The sequence below is a fragment of the Loxodonta africana genome, chromosome 27 (assembly GCF_030014295.1).
Source record: "Loxodonta africana isolate mLoxAfr1 chromosome 27, mLoxAfr1.hap2, whole genome shotgun sequence".
Taxonomy (NCBI): Eukaryota; Metazoa; Chordata; class Mammalia; order Proboscidea; family Elephantidae; genus Loxodonta; species Loxodonta africana.
The window spans coordinates 33,881,843-33,904,568 of record NC_087368.1 but is presented as its reverse complement, the minus strand read 5'-3'; positions in this window follow the sequence as shown (position 1 = coordinate 33,904,568).

Sequence of the window (22,726 nt, the reverse complement as noted above, 5' to 3'; positions counted from 1 at the left end):
TAGGTTCAAACTGCTAACCTGTCTTTTAGCAGCAGAGTGCTAACTACTGCGTCATCAGGGCTCCTTTCCATTTCCCTTTTTTTTTGAGGCTATCAAACTATGTAAATGTAGTATAAAGATAAAAAGTTGACATTCTCAATACTGTCAGTAATTAAGTTCATTAAAAGTCCATTAGTCATATTGGAAATACTGTCATGGTGTGTCTGAAGAATGAGAAGAGGTGATATTTTTTTTGCTCTCTTCCTTTTACCAGTGTGGCGAAGATCCAGAAAAAAGCTTACTCCAATGGGTAGGTGACTGGACAAGACCCAGGCATTGGGCAGATAATATAAGAGCTTTGACCTGGAGTTTAAGGAGATAGGGGTTAGACAGGTGCATTGATCCAGAGAAGGCCCATCTTTAGTTTTATTTACTCATTTATATATTTCTTTTATTTCACAACTCTTCTTTTGCTACCCATTACAAGTCTGTTCTGTCTGGTGTATATTCTTTTATTTATACATGTTCTTAATTTACATAAATGGTATTTGCTTACAGATCTCATTTTGTTTCTTGTTTTCCCCTCAGCATCCTGTTTTAAAATCTATAATGTTGTATGTACAACTAATACCTTACTGCTAAGTGCTGTAGATCCACCATATTTTCTTTAACCGTATCTCAGAGATAGACCTAGATCCAACCTCAAAAACACTGCACAGATCAACCTCATCTACATATGCCCTATAGTCCTTTGTGAGAATATCACAAAGATATATATATACTCATATACTCAAGAGCAAAAGAGCTGGGTCGTAAGTTGGTTGAACATCCATACTCTCTCTCTCTCTCTATATATATATCTTTTATTCTCTTTGTGGGATCTGAGATCTTTTACTTGCCTCCAGTGTTCCGGAAATTGTGATGATGTTACTTAAAAGGAGTAACTTTTCATTCATTACTCTGGGTACAATTTAGATACTTTCAGTCTGAACAGTTTTAGCCTTTAACTCAAGGAGATTTTCTTGAATCATTTCTTAGTTCTCTCTCTTGAAACTCCTGTTTTTCGGATATTAAAATTCCTGGGCTGTCCTTTAACTTTTAAAATCATTTCCCTTCTATGTTCCTTTTTTATTCTTTCCATTTTTGAAGTTTTATTCTTTTTCCCCCTTTCATTCCTTCTAATTTCTATCATATTTTTAATTTCCAAGAGGTTATGAATTCATTTTCTTTAATCTGAATGTTTTTCTTTAGCTTCTATGTTTCACTTCATGGGTACAGCAGCCTCTACATTTTCTCTAAGGATATTCATTTATTTATGTATTCTTATGTTTCCTTCTACATTCTGCATTATCCCTATTGCCTCTGAATTGTTTTTTTTGTTTGTGTTTTCATTCTGTATTTTGGTCTCTGTGGGGCTTTCCTCACTTGTGAGGAGATCCACAGCTTAAGACATGGCTTTTCTAGAGACAGATTCACTGGAGGGCAGCTTGGCTCCTCCATTTTGGGAGTAGGCACCACAACCTTCTATAACCGTTATGTGTTTTTTATTGGACATATTAGGTTCTCCAGGTAGGGCTTCTTTGCGGGCTGGGGCTATAGGATTGCTTGCCAGCATTTTCTGACTTCACTTCATCCCCATGATTTCATGCTGGCCCTTTACACTCCAGTGTGTGTTGGGTTGTCCAAGTTCAGAGTCTCTCCTTCAAACTTTCTACCAAGTAAACCTCCAGCTTTCTGATGGGATAGAGGAGGGGTTAGTTGCCCAGTTGTGCAACATCAGGGAAAGGATCTGAGGGTGCCTGTTTCTTATACAGACTTTCAATCAGTCCTTCCATTTTTAGCCCACCTACACCTCCTCTTTTAGAGCTTAAACCCTCCGATGACAAGGGCATGCGTGCACACGTGGCAGGGATTTGGGTCTGTGTTATGAATCGACTGGTCTAAGCTTCCCGCTATTGAATTAGGTTTCAGCTTCCCCAGGTTTAAGTCACTTATTACTTGTCTATTCCGCACTCCATCTTTCTGAATTTTTCCTCCCACATTCTTTACCCTGAACTGTTTCCATTTTATTTTATCCCTTTGCTATCATTTTTGAGAGATTTCGGCAAAGTATAGACAGGAATGCACACGTTCAATCCACTTACACCATTTAGCAGGAAGAGAAATTACAGTCTGCGTTTTAAAAGAGATTTTAGAGCCCCTTCTCATATACAGTTCAAAGTCAATGTGCCTATACTTTCCCTCCATAGACAGTTTTTTAAGAGGAAACGCAATGTGGTGATGAAAAATACATGCTCCTCCTCTTCCTCAGAGCAGTACCCATGAACGAAGGAATTTTTTTTTCCTGTTATAATTCACAATAAAATTTAAACAGCTCTGAGCATTGGATACAAATGTCATAGAATTAATTTATATTTCCAAGACAGAAAGGTAAGGTAAGATTGATAGAAATATGATAGAAATAAGAGATTTTAAGATTTTAATACCATTCTCAGTGCTTGATTTTTTTTTTTACAGATCTTATATATCTGTTATACAGCCAGATCTGTTATATGTACTTGTATGTAATATAATTAATAGTACTATTACTGCTACTACTCACCATCTAGATGATTCTGACTCACAGCAACCCTACAGGACAAAGTAGAACTACCCCGTAGGGTTACCAAGGAGTGGCTGACGAATTCAAACTGCTGACCTTTTGGTTAGCAGCCAAGCTCTTAAACACTGTGCCACCAGGGCTCCAATAAATTAATAGGTATAGCAAACTATCAATGGCACTGGGTGCACTGGGTATAGCAAACTATATGTACCAGTACCACCTGTGGATCTGGGAAAGCAGAATCCTGTTTAGGTGCCACATTTGAGAGAGCCCCTCTCTGTCCCTCTTCCAGCCATGCCTGTCTCCAAAGTAGAAAGAGTCCAGAAGGTTCAACCCCATGTGTTATACAGAGTAGGATTGCTCCACGGAGTTTTCTTAGCTGTATTCTCAATGAAAGCAGATCACAAGCCATTTTATTCTGCTGTACTGCTGGGTAGGTTTGAACCACCAACATTTAGGTTAGCAATGGAGTGCAAACTATTGCACTTGCTAGGGGCCTTCTCTGGGTACCTAAGGCCAAGAAATTTATCAGCTCAAAAGTTCCCAAGCCGGCTTCCAGTGTCTGCACAGGGCTCTCTCCCAGCATCATTATCCAGACAGCAGATTCTACCGTTGGTATACACAAATTTAGGCCTAACATTTGGCTACAGGAAGGCTGTTTAAGGGCAATGGTAGATAGAATAGGACATATGGACTAGGGTGTCCACACACAAATAAGCAATGTCCCTGGTGCTGCAAGATAGAACCAGGTGAAGAGAAAGAGATAGAACAGAAACTGGGGTAGAGGCAGCTCTCCTGTACTGCCATCTTCATATGGAACTCTGATATCCCAAGGATTCTAAGTTTAAACCTAGCCCTCTGGAACATTCTGAAGTTACATTTGTCAAGATAAAAATATAGAATATATTGGTTTTATGCATGTTTGTTTTAATTTATTAGGATAGCTAGTCTCCAAGGACAAGTCCCAGATATTCCTTTCCAACCCACATTCATGTAGGCAACACTTCTCCTTGATTCTAAACTGACCTCATAACTGGCACTGAGCAATAGATTGTGGTGGGGAAAGGAACATTCTGGAACTTACCAGCCTAAACCTTAAGAAGTCTGGCAGATTCTATTTTTTTTTTTTTTTTATTGTCTGTAATCCCAGACCATCTTCTAAGAAATCCAGGCTACCTCTCCAGAGAGTTACCATGTGGAGAGAGAGGCCTCATGGAGAAATACCAAAAACCCATCTTGAATGTTGCAGTTCCAGTTGCCTTTTGATTGCAACCATATGAGAGACCCCCAAATGAGACCAGCAAACGAGCCACTCAGGTGGACCCCAGCCAAACCAAAGAAGCCTGAGAAATAATAAAAAAGCAGTTGGTGTTTTAAGCCACTAAGTCGTAGGATGGTTTGTTATGCAAGAGTAAACCAAGCCAAACCTGTTGCTGTCGAGTCAATTCTGATTCGTGGCGACCCTACAGGACAGAGTAGAACTGCCCTTTGGCTTTCTCCAAGGAGTGGCTGGTGGATCCAAACTGCCGACCTTTCAGTTAGCAGCCCAGCTCTTAATCACTACATTACTCTGATGTCCCTCATTAACATCACAAAAAGAAAAGCCCTCTTTCCAAACAACATCACGTCCACAGGTACAGGGCCAGGACTCCAATACATTTTGGGGGAGGGGGAAGGGGAGGGGAGGGCACAATTCAATTCACTACATGACCCAACATAAAGGCAAGAAAATCCTCACAAATGAACCAATAAACAACATCATGATAAATGGAGAAATGATTGAAGTTGTCGAGGATTTCATTTTACTTGGATCCACAATTAATGCCCATGGAGGCAGCAGTCAAGAAATCAAATGACACATTGCTTTGGGCAAATCTGCTGCAAAAGACCTATTTAAAGTGTTAAAAAGCAAAAATGTCACTTTGAGGACTAAGGTGCGCCTGACCGAAGCCATGGTGTTTTCAATTGCCTCATATGCATGCGAAAGCTGGACAATGAATAAGAAAGAACAAAGAAGAATTGATGCTTTTAAATTATGATGTTAGTGAAGATTACTGACTATACCATGGACTACCAGAAAAACGAACAAATCTGTCTTGGAAGAAGTATAGCCAGGATGTTCCTTAGAACGTGTACTTTGGACATGTTATAAGGAGGGACCAGCCCCTGTAGAAGGACATCATGCTTAGTAGAGGTCATCAAAAAGAGAAAGACCCCCAGTGAGACAGATAGACACAATGGCTGCAAACGTAGCAACAATTGTAAGGATGGCGTAGGACCAGGCAGTGTTTTATCCTGCTGTACATACGTTTGTTATGGCTCAGAATCAACTCTGTGGAACCTAACAGCAACAACATGACCCAAGCCTGTTATATAAGTAAATCCGAAGGCAAGAGATAGGAAAATACCCTATGCTCCTTCAGTGCAAGGTGCTGCAAAGCCACACACCAAAGGGCAGGAATGACGAGCAAGGTGAGGGACTGGAGCCACTGGTGCAGTATGTCGTTCATTAATTCACAATAGAATACAAAATAAAAAAAGGTGACAAATAACAATAATTTAAAAAAACCCTAGCAATATGATAGTTTGTGTCAGCACATCTGTATCTACGTCTGTCTATCCGAACCTTTACACACTCCCACAAAATGACCAAAAAAAACTTTTGTCTAAATTCAATTAGTTAAAATGTATTTAAAAAACAAAACACAGAGCAGTTCTTTTAATAAACTAGGAATAGAAAGATACTTCTATATCCCAATAAAAAATAACTGAAATCAATAGCCTACATAATACAAGTGAAATACTAGAAGCATTTGTTTATAATCTTTACACATTTTTATATTTTCTAATTTTCTTAGACAATCGATTAATAGTTTTAAAGTAAAAAAATACACACACAGGAAATGAGATAGTTAATATATCTATGAAGTTGTTTGTGCAATTGTGTACTTCCAGTAGAGTAGAAAAAAATAGGATGGCATAAAGATTTTATACTGAATATGTTTTCATTTTTTGTAATATTTTCCTCTGACTCAAATTGATAGAAAAATAACACTTGGGAGGGATCAAGAGTATAGATAATGTGATCAAAAGACTGTGAAGAAAGATTTTCAGAACAAGCTTTCATAATGTTTTGCTAGTAAGTATAAAAATCACTTTCCTATTGTTATGTTAATACCCTGTGTATCCTTCCCCTTAGTTTCATTCCCCTGCTGTCTCTCTTAACACTTAGGAATAATTTTCACAAGGTTACCCATTCTAAAGTGTGCCAATAAATGTAATTATATTTATTTCAGAAGGCATAGTTAAATTTATGGAAGCAAAAACAACACTATATTTATCTACAACCATGGTAAATTTTAATAGTGAGTTTGCTCTAACAGTGCATAATTTGATGGCTGATGTTCTTAACATGATTATAATTCAGTGTAAACCCCAGGGAATTCCTAGAGAACTCATTCCCTCGTTCTATTTGCAGTGTAGCAAAAGAGCACTGGATTAGGGATCAAAGGATGTGGACGAATTCTCAGGCAGGAAGCAATGCTTCCCTGGGACATCCCTTGTTCCCTGGATTGAGCTTTATCAGAGCACTTCCAGACTGTTCTTCAGTCATTGATTTACCCCCTCAGTGTTTCCTATGCAGAGTTAGCTCCTTCAGGTTTTCCACGCGGTCTCCTGACACAGCAGTGGGTTTGGCCTCATGACCACTGGATGAAGATGAAAGTCTGGACACCACTAGGTTTCCACTGATGGCACCCCAGTGGGGCAGGGAGGAGCGCTTCCTTTCTTTGGGACACGGGTGGGATATAGCTCCTGAGGTGAAGGGGTTGTTACAGGTCTATGAAGATGAAAGTCTCAGGTCTCTACGTAGGGATGCAAACTCAGAAATGATGCTGGGACATCCCATTACTGCCTCCTAAGAGTGGAAACCTAGGCTCCCCACTCAGCCCCTGATGGCATGGATGGGGTGGTTACACAGTTTTTCTATGGTTTTCACATGAAGCAGAACAGTCATTGTCTAGAAGATGTCTGTCTTGCTAGGCTACCCTTCCCTCATCCTTTGACTAGACAACAGGCTTTTTGGGGGCTTTTCTGTCTGTGCCTCTTGGCATTTCCAGGTGGCCAGCTTCTTCAGCTCTAAGTCTGGGATATATGAAGCAAAAACAAAACAAATAAAAAATCTCAGGAAATGTCCTTTTTTTTTCCCTTATGCTCTGACCTCCCTACCTGTTGTGCCTCTTTCTTTCCATCCTTCAGATGTTAGTTTTATATATAATGTCCAAGGTTTTATTTATACTTGGTAGGAGAAATGGGGAAAGTATGTCTATTCCATTTTCCTGAAAGCAGAAGATTCCTTCCTCAACGGTTTTTGGACTAACCTGAAGCCACCATGACAAGAGGAAAAGCTGAGAGACGTGTGCCTCCTTTGGACAGTAAAGGATGACTTCACTTATTAAAATTGTCATAGTACTGAACGAAACTTGCATTCTGTTAAAAGAGTAAACAAAGAGTTTTATTTGAGGAATAAGGCAGGCTGGAGCTGGACAATACAATGTGGGGTCACAAAGTGTTCCAACTCGTTGGAAAAGGTATCAGTCTTTTATATAGTGAAGTGGAAAAGGAGCACGTGACATAGCCACACAGAGGGTCTGTGATCACAGTCACAAGGTAGTCACATGATCACAGCCTTTCATAACATCAGTAATCCTATTTTAAACATACATTCTTCCTGGAACAGGCTGTGCAAGCATTCTTGATAAACATCATCTGACAAGCATTTCCTAAACATCCACAAACCACATTCTTGCCTAGAAAAACCTAGAATCGGTGTAAATACTGATGGACTTTCCTGACGCAAGCTTGCAAGCCGTAGTAAGGGCTATCAGTTTGGCTTGCTGGGCAGAAGTGGGTTCAGGAATGGCCAGAGTTTCAAGGTCCTCAACAGAAGTTGTAACAGCATATCCGGCCTGGGAATGGGGACTAGTAGGATTGGGTTTTATGATGGTTAAGGTTGTGGGTCAACTTGTCTGGGTCATGATTATTAGTTGTTTGGCAGTTGTGTAATGATGTAATTTGGCAGTTATGTAATGATGTGATCAACTCTGTGACGAGATCTCCTACGAGCAGCAAATCAGCTGAAAAGGAATTTCCTTGGGGGCGTGGCCTGCCTCCCCTGGAACATGTTGCGCAAGCATCCTTGATAAACATGGTCTGACAAGCATTTCCTGAACTTCCGCAAACCACATTCTTGCCTTATCTTCATTTAAAGTTTTACAAGGTTGTAACTTTTATTTTAAGGCAGAAGCAGGAGCTGGGGACAAAAGGGAGTTTGATTCAAACCTGAATTAGCCATTTTATCATACCAACCGCCTCAGTTTTAGGGTGCTCTCACCCAGAATCGTAGGTCTTTTCATGCCTTTTCTTTTCTCCAGTTATGAAACGTTCCTTAGGCTGTTTGTCTACGAAAATGTAATCCTTGCTGGGGGTTTTAACATTTTTTTTTCTCCTCTAGTTCCCAAAATCAAATGGTATCAAGAGTTTCTATTGATTGTAAAAATGAAAGACCAAATACTAACTGTGTACATACCAAGCGGCAGGCATTGCATTAAGTAAAATATTGTCTAAAGAAGACTTTATTTTACAGGTAAGAACAATTCAGCTTACTGAATTTAATTTGGTTGCTTGTAAAGAGTAGATTCTAGATGTAACCCAAAACCCAGTCCTGCTTCTTCCATGCATAACCTTAAAAACTCACTCGTCCTTTTCAGCTTTCTATTATTGTATTGTATCTGTGAAATAGGAATAATACTTACTTAACAGGATTGCAGACCCCTGGTGGCCCAGTGGTTAAGAGTTTGGCTGCTGAGGCGGGGCCAAGATGGCGGACTAGGTGGACGCTACCGCGGATCCCTCTTGCAACAAAGACTCGGAAAAACAAGTGAATCGATCACATATATAACAATCTACGAACTCTGAACAACAAACACAGACTTAGAGACGGAGAACGAACAAATACGGGCAGACAGCGATGGTTTTCAGAACTAAGAGCCAGCGTACCAGGCGGTTCCATTAACATCCAAATACCCTGAGCCAGAAGGAGAATTTAGATAGGGATCTGACTGCATTTTTTTTTTAGCTGATTACCTGGAAAATCTAGTTTCCCAGTGATGTCTCGGAGACAGCAGTCCATATCAAACCACATAAAGAAACAGACCATGACAGCTTCTACAACCCCCCAAACAAAAGAATCAAAATCTTTCCCAAATGAAGATACAATCCTGGAGTTATCAGATACAGAATATAAAAAACTAATTTACAGAATGCTTAAAGATATCACAAATGAAATTAGGATAACTGCAGAAAAAGCCAAGGAACACACTGATAAAACTGTTGAAGAACTCAAAAAGGTTATTCAAGAACATAGTGGAAAAATTAATAAGTTGCAAGAATCCATAGAGAGACAGCATGTAGAAATCCAAAAGATTAACAATAAAATTACAGAATTAGACAACGCAATAGGAAGTCAGAGGAGCAGACTTGAGCAATGAGAATGTAGACTGGGACTTCTGGAGGACCAGGGAATCAACACCAACATAGCTGAAAAAAAATCAGATAAAAGAATTAAAAAAAATGAAGAAACCCTAAGAATCATGTGGGACTCTATCAAGAAGGATAACTTGCGAGTGATTGGAGTCCCAGAACGGGGAGGGGGGACAGAAAACACAGAGAAAATAGTTGAAGATCTCCTGACACAAAACTTCCCTGACATCATGAAAGACGAAAGGATATCTATCCAAGATGCTCATCGAACCCCATTTAAGATTGATCCAAAAAGAAAAACACCAAGACATACTATCATCAAACTTGCCAAAACCAAAGACAAACAGAAAATTTTGAAAGCAGCCAGGGAGAAAAGAAAGGTCTCCTTCAAGGGAGAATCAATAAGAATAAGTTCAGACTACTCAGCAGAAACCATGCAAGCAAGAAGGGAATGGGACGACGTATACAGAGCACTGAAGGAGAAAAACTGCCAACCAAGGATCATATATCCAGCAAAACTCTCTCTGAAATATGAAGGCGAAATTAAGATATTTACAGATAAACACAAGTTTAGAGAATTTGCAAAAACTAAACCAAGACTGCAAGAAATGCTTAAGGAGATTGGCCTGATGACCAATAATATCAGGTACCAGCACAATACAAGGTCACAAAACAGAACGTCCTGATATCAACGCAACTCAAATAGGGAAAGCACAAAAACAAACAAAGTAAGATTAATTCTAAAAAGTAAATAAATAAACAAAATAATACACATAACAGGAAATCATGGAAATCAATAGATAAACGAGCACAATAATCAAAAAAGGGACTAAATATAGGAGGCATTGAACTGCCAGATGGAGAGTGATACAAGGCGATATAGAACGATACAAGTTAGGTTTTTAATTAGAAAAATAGGGGTAAATAATAAGGTAACCACAAAAAGGAATATCAATTCCATAACTCAAGAAAAACGTAACGACTCAACAAACATAAAGTTAAACATTATGAAAATGAGGATCTCACAATCTACTAAGAAAAACGTCTCAGCACAAAAACGTATGTGGAAAAATGAAAAGGCCAACAACACACATGAAAAGGCATCAAAATGACAGCACTAAAAACTTATTTATCTATAATTATGCTGAATGTAAATGGACTAAATGCACCAATAAAGAGACAGAGAGTCACAGACTGGATAATGAAACAGGATCCATCTATATGCTGCCTACAAGAGACACACCTTAGACTTAGAGACACAAACAAACTAAAACTCAAAGGATGGAAAAAAATATATCAAGCAAACAATAAGCAAAAAAGAAGAGGAGTAGCAATATTAATTTCTGACAAAATAGACTTTAGACTTAAATCCACCACAAAGGATAAAGAAGGACACTATATAATGATAAAAGGGACAATTGATCAGGAAGATATAACCATATTAAATGTTTATGCACCCAATGACAGGGCTGCAAGATACATAAATCAAATTTTAACAGAATTGAAAAGCGAGATAGACACCTCCACATTTATAGTAGGGGACTTCAACACACCACTTTCGGAGAAGGACAGGACATCCAGTAAGAAGCTCAACAGAGACACGGAAGACCTACTTACAACAATCAACCACCTTGACCTCATAGACTTATACAGAACTCTCCACCCAACTGCTGCAAAATATACTTTTTTTTTCTAGTGCACATGAAACATTCTCTAGAATAGACCACATATTAGGTCACAAAACAAATCTTGGTAGAATCCAAAACATCGAAATATTACAAAGCATCTTCTCAGACCACAAGGCAATGAAGCTAGAAATCAATAACAGAAAAACTAGGGAAAAGAAATCAAATACTTGGAAACTGAACAATACCCTCCTGAAAAAAGACTGGGTTGTAGAAGACATCAAGGAGGGAATAAGGAAATTCTTAGAAAGCAACGAGAATGAAAATACTTCCTATCAAAACCTCTGGGACACAGCAAAAGCAGTGCCCAGAGGCCAATTTATATCAATAAATGCACACATACAAAAAGAAGAAAGAGCCAAAATCAGAGAACTGTCCCGACAACTTGAACAAATAGAAAGTGAGCAACAAAAGAACCCATCAGGCACCAGAAGAAAACAAATAATAAAAATTAGAGCTGAACTAAATGAATCAGAGAACAGAAAAACTATTGAAAAAATTAACAAAGCCAAAAGCTGGTTTTTTGAAAAAATTAACAAAATTGATAAACCATTGGCCAGACTAACTAAAGAAAAACAGGAAAGGAAACAAATAACCCAAATAAGAAATGAGAAGGACCACGTCACAACAGAGCCAAATGAAATTAAAAGAATCATTTCAGATTACTACATAAAATTGCGCTCTAACAAATTTGAAAACCTAGAAGAAATGGATAAATTCTTGGAAAAATACTACGTACCTAAACTAACACATTCAGAAGTAGAACAACTAAATAGACCCATAACAAAAAAAGAGATTGAAACGGTAATCAAAAAACTTCCAACAAAAAAAAGTCCTGGCCCAGATGGCTTCACTGCAGAGTTCTACCAAACCTTCAGAGAAGACTTAACACCACTACTACTGAAGGTATTTCAAAGCATAGAACAAGATGGAATACTACCCAATTCATTCTATGAAGCTACCATCTCCCTGATACCAAAACCAGGTAAAGACATTACAAAAAAAGAAAATTTTAGACCTATATCCCTCATGAACATAGATGCAAAAATCCTCAACAAAATTCTAGCCAATAGAATCCAACAACACATCAAAAAAATAATTCACCCTGATCAAGTGGGATTTATAGCAGGTATGCAAGGCTGGTTTAATATCAGAAAAACCATTAATGTAATCCACCACATAAATAAAACAAAAGACAAAAACCACATGATCTTATCAATAGACGCAGAAAAGGCATTTGACAAAGTTCAACACCCATTTATGATAAAAACTCTTACCAAAATAGGAATTGAAGGAAAATTCCTCAACATAATAAAGGGCATCTATGCAAAGCCAACAGCCAATATCACTCTAAATGGAGAGAACCTGAAAGCATTTCCCCTGAGAACGGGAACCAGACAAGGATGCCCTTTATCACCACTCTTATTCAACATCGTACTTGAAGTCCTAGCCAGGGCAATTAGGCTAGACAAAGAAATAAAGGGTATCCAGATTGGCAAGGAGGAAGTAAAGCTATCGCTATTTGCAGATGACATGATCGTATACATGGAAAGCCCTAAGGAATCCTCCAGAAAACTACTGAAACTAATAGAAGAGTTTGGAAGAGTCTCAGGTTATAAAATAAACATACAAAAATCACTTGGATTCCTCTACATCAACAAAAAGAACACCAAAGAGGAAATAACCAAAACAATACCATTCACAGTAGCCCCCAAGAAGATAAGATACTTAGGAATAAATCTTACCAAGGATGTAAAAGACCTATACAAAGAAAACTATAAAACTCTGCTACAAGAAATTCAAAAGGACATACTTAAGTGGAAGAACATACCCTGCTCATGGATAGGAAGACTTAACATAGTAAAAATGTCTGTTCTACCAAAAGCCATCTATACATATAACGCACTTCCAATCCAAATACCAATGTCATATTTTAAGGGGATAGAGAAAAAAATCACTAATTTCATATGGAAGGGAAAGAAGCCCCGGATAAGCAAAGCATTACTGAAAAAGAAGAAGAAAGTGGGAGGCCTCACTCTACCTGATTTCAGAACCTATTATACAGCTACAGTAGTCAAAACAGCCTGGTACTGGTACAACAACAGGCACATAGACCAATGGAACAGAATTGAGAATCCAGATATAAATCCATCCATGTATGAGCAGCTGATATTTGACAAAGGACCAGTGTCAGTCAACTGGGGAAATGATAGTCTTTTTAACAAATGGTGCTGGCATAACTGGATATCCATTTGCAAAAGAATGAAACAGGACCCATACCTCACACCATGCACAAAAACTAACTCCAAGTGGATCAAAGACCTAAACATAAAGACTAAAACGATAAAGATCATGGAAGAAAAAATAGGGACAACCCTAGGAGCCCTAATACAGGGCATAAACAGAATACAAAACATTACCAAAAATGATGAAGAGAAACCAGATAACTGGGAGCTCCTAAAAATCAAACACCTATGCTCATCTAAAGACTTCACCAAAAGAGTAAAAAGACCACCTACAGACTGGGAAAGAATATTCAGCTATGACATCTCAGACCAGCGCCTGATCTCTAAAATCTACATGATTCTGTCAAAACTCAACCACAAAAAGACAAACAACCCAATCAAGAAGTGGGCAAAGGATATGAACACACATTTCACTAAAGAAGATATTCAGGCAGCCAACAGATACATAAGAAAATGCTCTCGATCATTAGCCATTAGAGAAATGCAAATTAAAACTACGATGAGATTCCATCTCACACCAACTAGACTGGCATTAATCCAAAAAACACAAAATAATAAATGTTGGAGAGGCTGCGGAGAGATTGGAACTCTCATACACTGCTGGTGGGAATGTAAAATGGTACAACCACTTTGGAAATCCATCTGGCGTTATCTTAAACAGTTAGAAATAGAACTACCATACAACCCAGAAATCCCACTCCTCGGAATATACCCTAGAGATACAAGAGCCTTCACACAAACAGACATATGCACACCCGTGTTTATTGCAGCTCTGTTTACAATAGCAAAAAGCTGGAAGCAATGAAGATGTCCGTCAACGGATGAATGGGTAAATAAATTGTGGTATATTCACACAATGGAATACTACGCATCGATAAAGAACAGTGACGAATCTCTGAAACATTTCATAACATGGAGGAATCTGGAAGACATTATGCTGAGCAAAATGAGTCAGAGGCAAAAGGACAAATATTGTATAAGACCACTATTATAAGATCTTGAGAAATAGAAAAAACGGAGAAGAACACATACTTTTGTGGTTACAAAGGGGGGAGGGAGGGAGGGAGGGAGAGGGTTTTTTATTGATCAATCAGGAGATAAGAACTGCTTTGGGTGAAGGGAAAGACAACACACAATACAAGGAAGGTCAGCCTAATTGGACTGGACTAAAAGCAAAGAGGTTTCCGGGATAAAATGAAAGCTTCAAAGGTCAGCGGAGCAGGGGCTGGGGTCTGGGGAACATGGTTTGAGGAGACTTCTAAGTCAACGGGCAAAATAATTCTATTATGAAAACATTCTGCATCCCACTTTGAATTGTGGCGCCTGGGGTCCTAAATGCCAACAAGCGGCCATCTAAGATACATCAATTGGTCTCAACCCACCTGGAGCAAAAGCAAAGGAAGAACACCAAGGCCACACGACAACTAAGAACCCAAGAGACAGAAAGGGCCACATGAACCAGAGACCTACATTATCCTGAGACCAGAAGAACTAGTTGGTGCCCGGCCACAATCGATGTCTGCCCTGCTAGGGAACACAACAGACAACTTCTGAGGGAGCAGGAGGCCAATGGGATACAGACCCCAAATTCTCATAAAAAGACCATACCTAATGATATGAATGCGACTAGAGGAATCCCAGAGACAATGCTCCCCAGAACTTCTGATGGCACAGGACAGGAACCATCCCCGAAGACAACTCATCAGGCATGAAAAGGACTGGTCAGCGGGGGGAAGAGAGATGCTGATGAAGAGTGAGCCAATTAAATTAGGTGGACACTGGAGAGTGTGTTGGCAACTCTTGACTGGAGGGGGGATGGGAAGATAGAGAGAGAGGGAAGATGGCAAAATTTGCACGAAACGAGAGACTGAAAGGGCTGACTCAATAGGGGGAGAGCAAGTGGGAGAAGGGAGTACGATGTATGTAAACCTACATGTGACAGACTGATTGGAATTGTAAATGTTCACTTGAAGCTTAATAAAAATTAATTAAAAAAAAAAGAGTTTGGCTGCTAACCAAAAGGTCAGCAGTTCAAATCCACCAGCCACTCCTTGGAAACCCTCTGGGGCAGTTCTACTCTGTCCTCTGGGGTTGTTACGAGTAGAAATTGACTCAACGGCAACAGGCTTTTTTTTTTTTTTTTTAGACAAGAGTGTTAGTAAGGTTAAGTTAATTAATATATGGGGAAGACCTTTAGACTTTATAAAGTATGTGCAACTACGTGAGGCCGTTACCATTAGGAAGCGGTATCTCCTCACTTATCAGTAGGACTTGCATATCGTCCAGTCAGTAGGCCCAAGACTTAGTGGAACTCTGAAGTTTAAAAACTTGAGATTTGGAGCAGATTGTCTAGATTCTATTTCTTGCTACCACTTACTCATTGTTTGCCCTTAGAAAAATTACATAAACTCTTAGAGCCTCAGTTTCTCCCACTGTAAAATAAAGGTAACATATTACTCATCCCATTTGGTGCTTATGATTATTAAATTACTTAATACATGTAAAGCATTTAACCCAGTAATTGCTTCATAGTTAGTGATTAATAAATAAGCTACTAGTATTACTTTATCATCCAACAGCTTTTCTCACCCATAGAATCATCCAGGTGTAAAAACTCATGTTCGTAAATCATTCTACAAAGGTAGAGTGTAGCCAGGGTCATAGGACACAGTGAGTATTAATGACATCCTGGAGTCATCCCAGGTCTAAAAAAAAAAAGAACTCAACAAGAGATTTGGAGTCTAAGTTAAAATCCTATAAGGAGCAAGAGAGCAGCAAGTCTTTGCGTGACCTTTTAGCACTGCTGGCCTACTCGCCTCCATGCAGCTGCTTATCTAAGTCGTGGGGAAAGTATCTTTGGAACTCTGCCACACAGCATTGCATTTGATTCATTGCTTGTCATGTACAGCTACAACGCAACTGGCTTCAGAATCAGAACATCTATCTTGTCTGCCTATCTCCATCACATTCTTTTATTAAGATGTTCTTGCAGGGTTAATAAAGTGTTTATATTTAAATTGTTATACCTGTCAATCAAATAAAGCCTGCAGTCAATCAAATATCTAGCTTAAGATGGAAGGGGAGAAAAATCAGCTAAAATGGCTTGGCTGATGCAACATATATGAAATCTATTCGGAGACCAAGTTAAAAATTATACGGTATTTGGAACAGAAAGTTTGTCCTCTTAAACCAGCCACTAGATAACTCGAATGAATCTATTATTTTTCCTGTTCCATTTAGGACTTACTTGGAGACATATATTAAGACATCTCTCATGCTCTGGTTAACATAGGTTTGACTGCAAATATCAATGTATCTGCATTATTAAACAAACATATGATAGTATTACCTTCAATATCATCAAAAGCATTTACTATATGAATGTATGCTATATAATTTTTGAAATGACTGGGTAAAGACAGTGATATTAAAAATGTATTAAGAAAAAAATATATTAAGAATCAAGATTATCTATGGCATGCTCCTATTTTAATACTTTGTGACTTGGGTAAATTATATCAGTCATGAATCTCAATTTCTTTATCTTCAAAATGGGGTGTGGTCTCTCTGCACTCAGGCTTCTCTCTTCCCATCAACATCCTTTATATGATCACCAGAGTGATTTTTTTTATATATATACATCCGATCATGTCACACAAATGATTTTAAACCCCTCATCTCAGTTAAAATGAGGTTCTATTCCCCACAAGGGTCCTAGAACACCTTGTGGTCTGGAAATACCCCTTTTATGTCCACTGACCCCACACATCCACATAGATATTGTATCTCAGTCCTGTTTCAGTAATGAGAGTTGGGGATCATGACCCTTCTCTTTCTCTACATGGACATTTGCAAATGAACTGCCCTTCTCAATAGCTCACTTGACAACCTCTTTCTCATCCTTCCTCTCTGTCATGGATTGAATTGTAACCCTCTAAAATATGTGTCAACTTAGTTAGGCCATGATTCCCAGTATTATGTGGTGGTCCTCCATTTTGTGATTGTAATTTTATGTTAAAAGAGGGTTAAGGTGGGATTGTAACACCCTTACTAAGGTCACATTCCTGATCAAATGTAAAGGGAGTTTCCTCACAAGAGATAAGGAAACTCCCTTTATCTTAAAAAAGATAAAAGGAAAGGGAAGCAAGCAGAGAGGGGGACCTCACACTACCAAGAAAGAGGCACCAGGGGCAGAGCACATCCTTTGGACCTGGGGTTCCTGCACAGAGAAGCTCTTAGTCCAGGGGAAGATCGATGACAAGGACCTTCCTCCAGAGCCAAAAGAGAGAGAAAGCCTTCCCCTGGAGCTGACGCCCTAAATTTGGACTTCTAGCCTACTAGACTATGAGAAAATAAAATTCTCTTTGTTAAAGCCATCCACATGTGGTATTTCTGTTATAGCAGCACTAGGTGACTAAGACACTCTTCCAAAGCCTACCTATTCTATATTTCAATGGTTTCTTGAACATATTTGTATATACTTCCATTTTGATACATATTATATACCAGTCTATGTATTACTTTTTTATGTATTACTCTTCTCCATTAAACTCTAAGTTCCCTTTAGGGCAAAAACAATGTTCCATCCACCTGGATAGCACATGGTGTCAGAAAGAGTGAATAATTCATTCTATTATTTGAGTCATTCAGGATTAACAAATAGCTGTTTTAAACTGAGTTCTAACTACTGATTAAGCATCTCAAAAAAACCTATTTGGTCTAATAAGCAACTAGAGAAGATAGAATAGGTACTAGAAAAATACTCAATTGAACCAAAATTAAGAATAAAGCAGGAAAAAAATGTGGACAAATAGAAAACAAATAACAAGGAGGTAGACTCAAGTTCCACCACATAATAATTACCATATGGGGAACTTCTACTCTGCCCTGTAGGGTCACTGTGGGTCAGAATCAACTCGACGGCAACAGGTCTGGTTTTTTTTTTTTTTGGACCTTCTAACACAGTGTTTTGGAAAATGAATAAATCAACAGGAAACAGGAATTTGAGGTTTGCTTTTAGGAAGAAAGTTGCAAGGAATCTCAAACTTCATCTCTAATTACTTTCAGTAACGGACAGACATAATGTGGGAGAACTTGGACGTTCCACAAGTAGACAAAAAAAATCTCAGAAACTTAAAAAATCAGAATTCATTCTAGAATTGCATGAAGTTGACTGTCTTTCCATTATTTCTGCAGCATTGGAAACAGTGAATCATTTTCATCAAGCTGTCGTTGTTACGTGCCATCAAGTCAGTTCTGACTCATAGCAAATCTATGCACGACAGAATAAAACACTGCCCGATCCAGCGCCATCTTCACAATCATTATGCTTAAGCCCATTGTTGCAGCCACTATGTCAATCCATCCCATCGAGGGTCTTCCTCTTTTTTGCTGACCCTCTACTTTACCAAGCGTGATGTCATTCTCCAGGGACTGATCCCTCCTAACAACATGTCCAAAGTATGTGAGACATACTCTCGTCATCCTTGCTACTAAGGAGCATTCTGGTTGTACTTCTTTCAAGACAGATTTGTTCATTCTTCTGGAAGTCCATGGTATATCGAATATTCTTCTCCAACACCACAGTTCAAACGTTTCTTCTTCAGTCTTCTTTATTCATCATCCAGCAAGCTAGAAAATAAGAAACAATGGAAGACCACGATGGTACCTTGGCCATATCATCTCTTTGTGCCCATGGTCTTCTTACAACTCACATGAAATGGTTTGTTCATTTTGACACTTTGGCATCTTTAGTTGGTTCTTACACACTTTCTTTCTACCCAATTATATAATACTGCAAGTTTTACTGATTAGGATATTTTTCTTGGTAACTGTTTCATATATATTAAATGATAGCTTCCTTTTTGATCTTTCTAACAGCCTTCTCCCTTCCTCTTTCTCTCTTGCTCTCTCTCCCTCCTTTGTATTACAACATCTTTCATCTCATCTTGTCCAGTATCCATCAAAGAGGTTTTGATGATGTCTCAGTTTCCCAGTGCTGTTGTAACAAATACCACGCATGAATAGCTTTAAAGAACAGAAATACATTTTCTTACAGTTCAGAAGTCTAGAAGTCCAAATTCAGGGCACTGGCCCTAGGGAAGGGCTCTCTCTCTTTCTCTGTCTTGGCTCTGGGAAAAGATCCTTGTATCTTCCAGCATTCCTTGGTTTCTTGGTGATCTTCACGTGGTGTGGTATCTCTTTTCCCTCCATTTGTGTCTGCCTGCTCTGTGCCTGGGCTACTCCTTGTAACTCAGAAGCAATTAGGTTTAGGACATGCCCCCCTCTGACATGGTCTTATTAACAAGGAAAGCCCTATTCCCAAATAGGATTACATTGAGAGGTACAAGAGTTAGGATTCTAAAACATACTTTAAAACCAAACCCGTTGCCATCGAGTCAATTCCAACTCAAAGACACCCTGTAGAACAGAATAGAACTGTCCTATAGAGTTTCCAAGGAGTGCCTGGTAGATTCAAACTGCTGGCCTTTTGGTTAGCAGCCATAGCACTTAACCACTACTCCACCAGAGTTTTCAAGACATACTTTAGGGGGACATGATTCAATCCATAACAGACAGCATCTGGTATCTCCGTTAATTTAACCCAGCTTTTTCAAATCACTCAGTTCTCCTGAATACATCCTGGCTCTAAGAAAGGCAAAAACACTCTATTCCTTCTCATTTGTCTCTAAGTCCCTCGTTACCTTGCCTCATCATTTCTTCAGTTCCTGAAATGCAGAAAAGAAAAAAAAAAAAAACTCTCACTCTGGGGCACTTCTGCTCTTCAGTCTTTACTTTTGGGCAAGCTGATGTTGTTATAAAAACATGGTTTTGAAATCAGAGAGACCTTAGCTGAGATACTGGCTCCACCACTAAATAACATGCCGCCTCGGACAAGTCACTTAACCTCTCTGCATCCTGTTCTGTTCAGTAAATTTTATGGGCTGATTACCCTATTTTTACTCAAATAACACACACTGTCTATATTTGTTTGCCAACCACTCCCTCCCCTGCCTGTGAGGCATTTTCATAAGTGCTGCTATGCTAATTATTTTTACATGTTTCTGTAAAAAAAAATAGGTTACCAGCACTTATGAAAATACAGGGAGGAAGGGTGTGGTTGGCAAATAAGCATAGAAGGCATGCATTATTTGCGTAAAAATACGTTACATAAGATAATTTACATGAAAGGACCTAGAGCTACACATGATTATACGGTAGGCACTTAAGAAGCATGAGCTCCCTTACTCGGAGCTTTATTCCCTCAGTCACGTACCTCTTTAACTCTGACCATCAGAGATGAAACCACTGTTGCAAAAATCACTTTATGTCTTAGGACCTGTTCGTTTCCTTCTGTCGTTGAGGGCTTTTGAATTGTAGTGGTTTTGGTATTGATATCAGAGAATATTCATAAAAAGTAAGATTCTGTGATGACCATGGAGGCTTATCATACAGAAATGAGGGGGGCACAGAAAATCGCGGCCCCTCTTGCCCAGCCTGCCATTACTAACTCCCAGAGTACAGCTCCAAAAGCTCAGCCAAAGACACAAACGCTCTTTAATTTAAATGAAAACTGGAGACAGTTACCTTGCCTACTCTAGCGTGCTCTCTAATGAATAAAAGGGAAAAGCAAATTGCATCTCTGCCCCTTGCTGACAACGGCTGTGCTCCCATCAGGCCCAATGACCTGAGCCCGTGCTGCTGAAATGAGATGACAAAGGAACGCAAATCAGGTGATTTTTCCTAAAGGTGTGCGGCAGAGGCAAGACCTGCATTCATCTTCTAGGTGACAGAAAATGCGAATTAATAATTAGAGCAGGTGCATCCTCCATCACCACGCAGGTCAATGCTGCAATCATCAGCAGAAAACAGAACTTCTATTTATATAAAAGGGCACCAGAGATGACCTAATCTCCATCAAGAGTTACACCTACTGTCTTAGTTTAGATTCTCCCAGAGGCAAATGCAGAGAACACTACTGAGGTACAAAAAGTTTACTTGGGAAGCGAATGCAACACTGACAGGCAGGTGGGGAAGTGGCGGAGAGAAGGGAAGGCAGCCGGTAAAGGGCGCGTTATTAAATCAGTTACCACGGTGAGCAACAGGAGTTTAAACAATTCTTCTGCCCAAGAGATGAGGGAGCTGCGGTATTCATATCCCACACCCACTGGTCATTGATTAAGGGCTGCTCTTAGGAAGATACTAAGGCCCCGGTGCCTCTAACCTGCCAAGTACATGGGCAAAGTGGATTCTGGAAATCCAAGGGCATCCCTCCAACAAAAATGCAGGGGTGTCCATTGGAATTCAGACTGGTGAGCATGACCAGAGGCGATATGAGCAGAGCATGGGCTATGTCTGCTGTTCCTACTAAATGTTTTACAGGGGATTTTCCTCAGGCTGCCTGTGTTCTTAAACATGTAAGGCTTAAAGCTGCAAACTGAAGCTAGAGCTTCTGTTAAATTATTTTATGAACTTCATGTTGAAATATTTCACAATAATATAAATTGCAATATAAAATTAAAAAAGGAATAGTTGACCTCAGTCACTATATCCAGCCTGGTTTTCGGTTAGTTATTGCCTTACTCTTAAGGTCTGCTGGCAAAAGTGCAGTGTTAAGTGGCAGAAGACATGGGTTCTAGTCCTGCAATATCCCTTCAAAGGCAGCTGTGTGCCCTTGGAGAATTAAATGCCCAGTCTCAGTGTCTGACCTCTTAAAACTTCAAAGAAGGTTTCAATCTCAAGACTTACATTGCTCTGTGGTTATAAAACTGTCATGGATCCCTTAGAAAATGCAAGAAACATGGACTCAGGTTTATCATTTATAAACATGAATAACTTCCTCATTCCCTAAAAAATAAAGTCCAAGCTTCTCATCTGGAGAGTCAAGATCTTCCCTCCCTATATGAAATGGTCCAAACCTTGCCTTTAAACTTGACTTGCTCCTGTAAAAAACCAAAAAACCTTCTACTCTAGCAAACTCGTGGCAACCCCATGCGTGCAGAGAAGGATTTTCAAGGCTGTGACCTTTCGGAAAGGACCATCTTCTAATAGGCCTCTGGGTGGGTTCAACCCGCCAACTTTTCTGCCGGTAGTCAAGCCACCCAGGAGTCCGAATTGACTTGACCGCAACTAACAATAACGCTAGCAAAGCTAGTGTATACGTTGTTTACCAACCCTGTTAAGTCCTTCCCTAACTCCATGCTTTACTTATGAAAAGCACAGTTTAATAAAGACCATAAGATGTACTCTGAAGACATATTGCCCAACACATACGAACTGTGTTACCTAATACATAATAGACCAGTTATTTTGTTTTTCCTCTGAGCCTGTGTTTTCCCATCTGTAACAAGGGATAATTAATTGTATTTTTTTTTTTTTACATCATAAGTTGTTAAGAAGATTAGATATTTAAATCAGTTAGTAACTATGTAAATGGTTTTAGAACAGTGCCTGGCACACAGTAAGCACATTTTTAGCATTTGCTGATATAAAGCATTCCTGAATAGAATACATCCATCCCCTCTCCCTTCCCCTGCCTCCAGAACCACTCACCCTAAAGCAGATCTCCACGACGCTTCCTCTGTTTCAGTTCAACCTTGAGACTAACCCTTTCCTCTGAGCTTCTGCGGAACAGACAAGCAGTTCCAGTTTTTTGGCAGGCGTGATGTATAGGC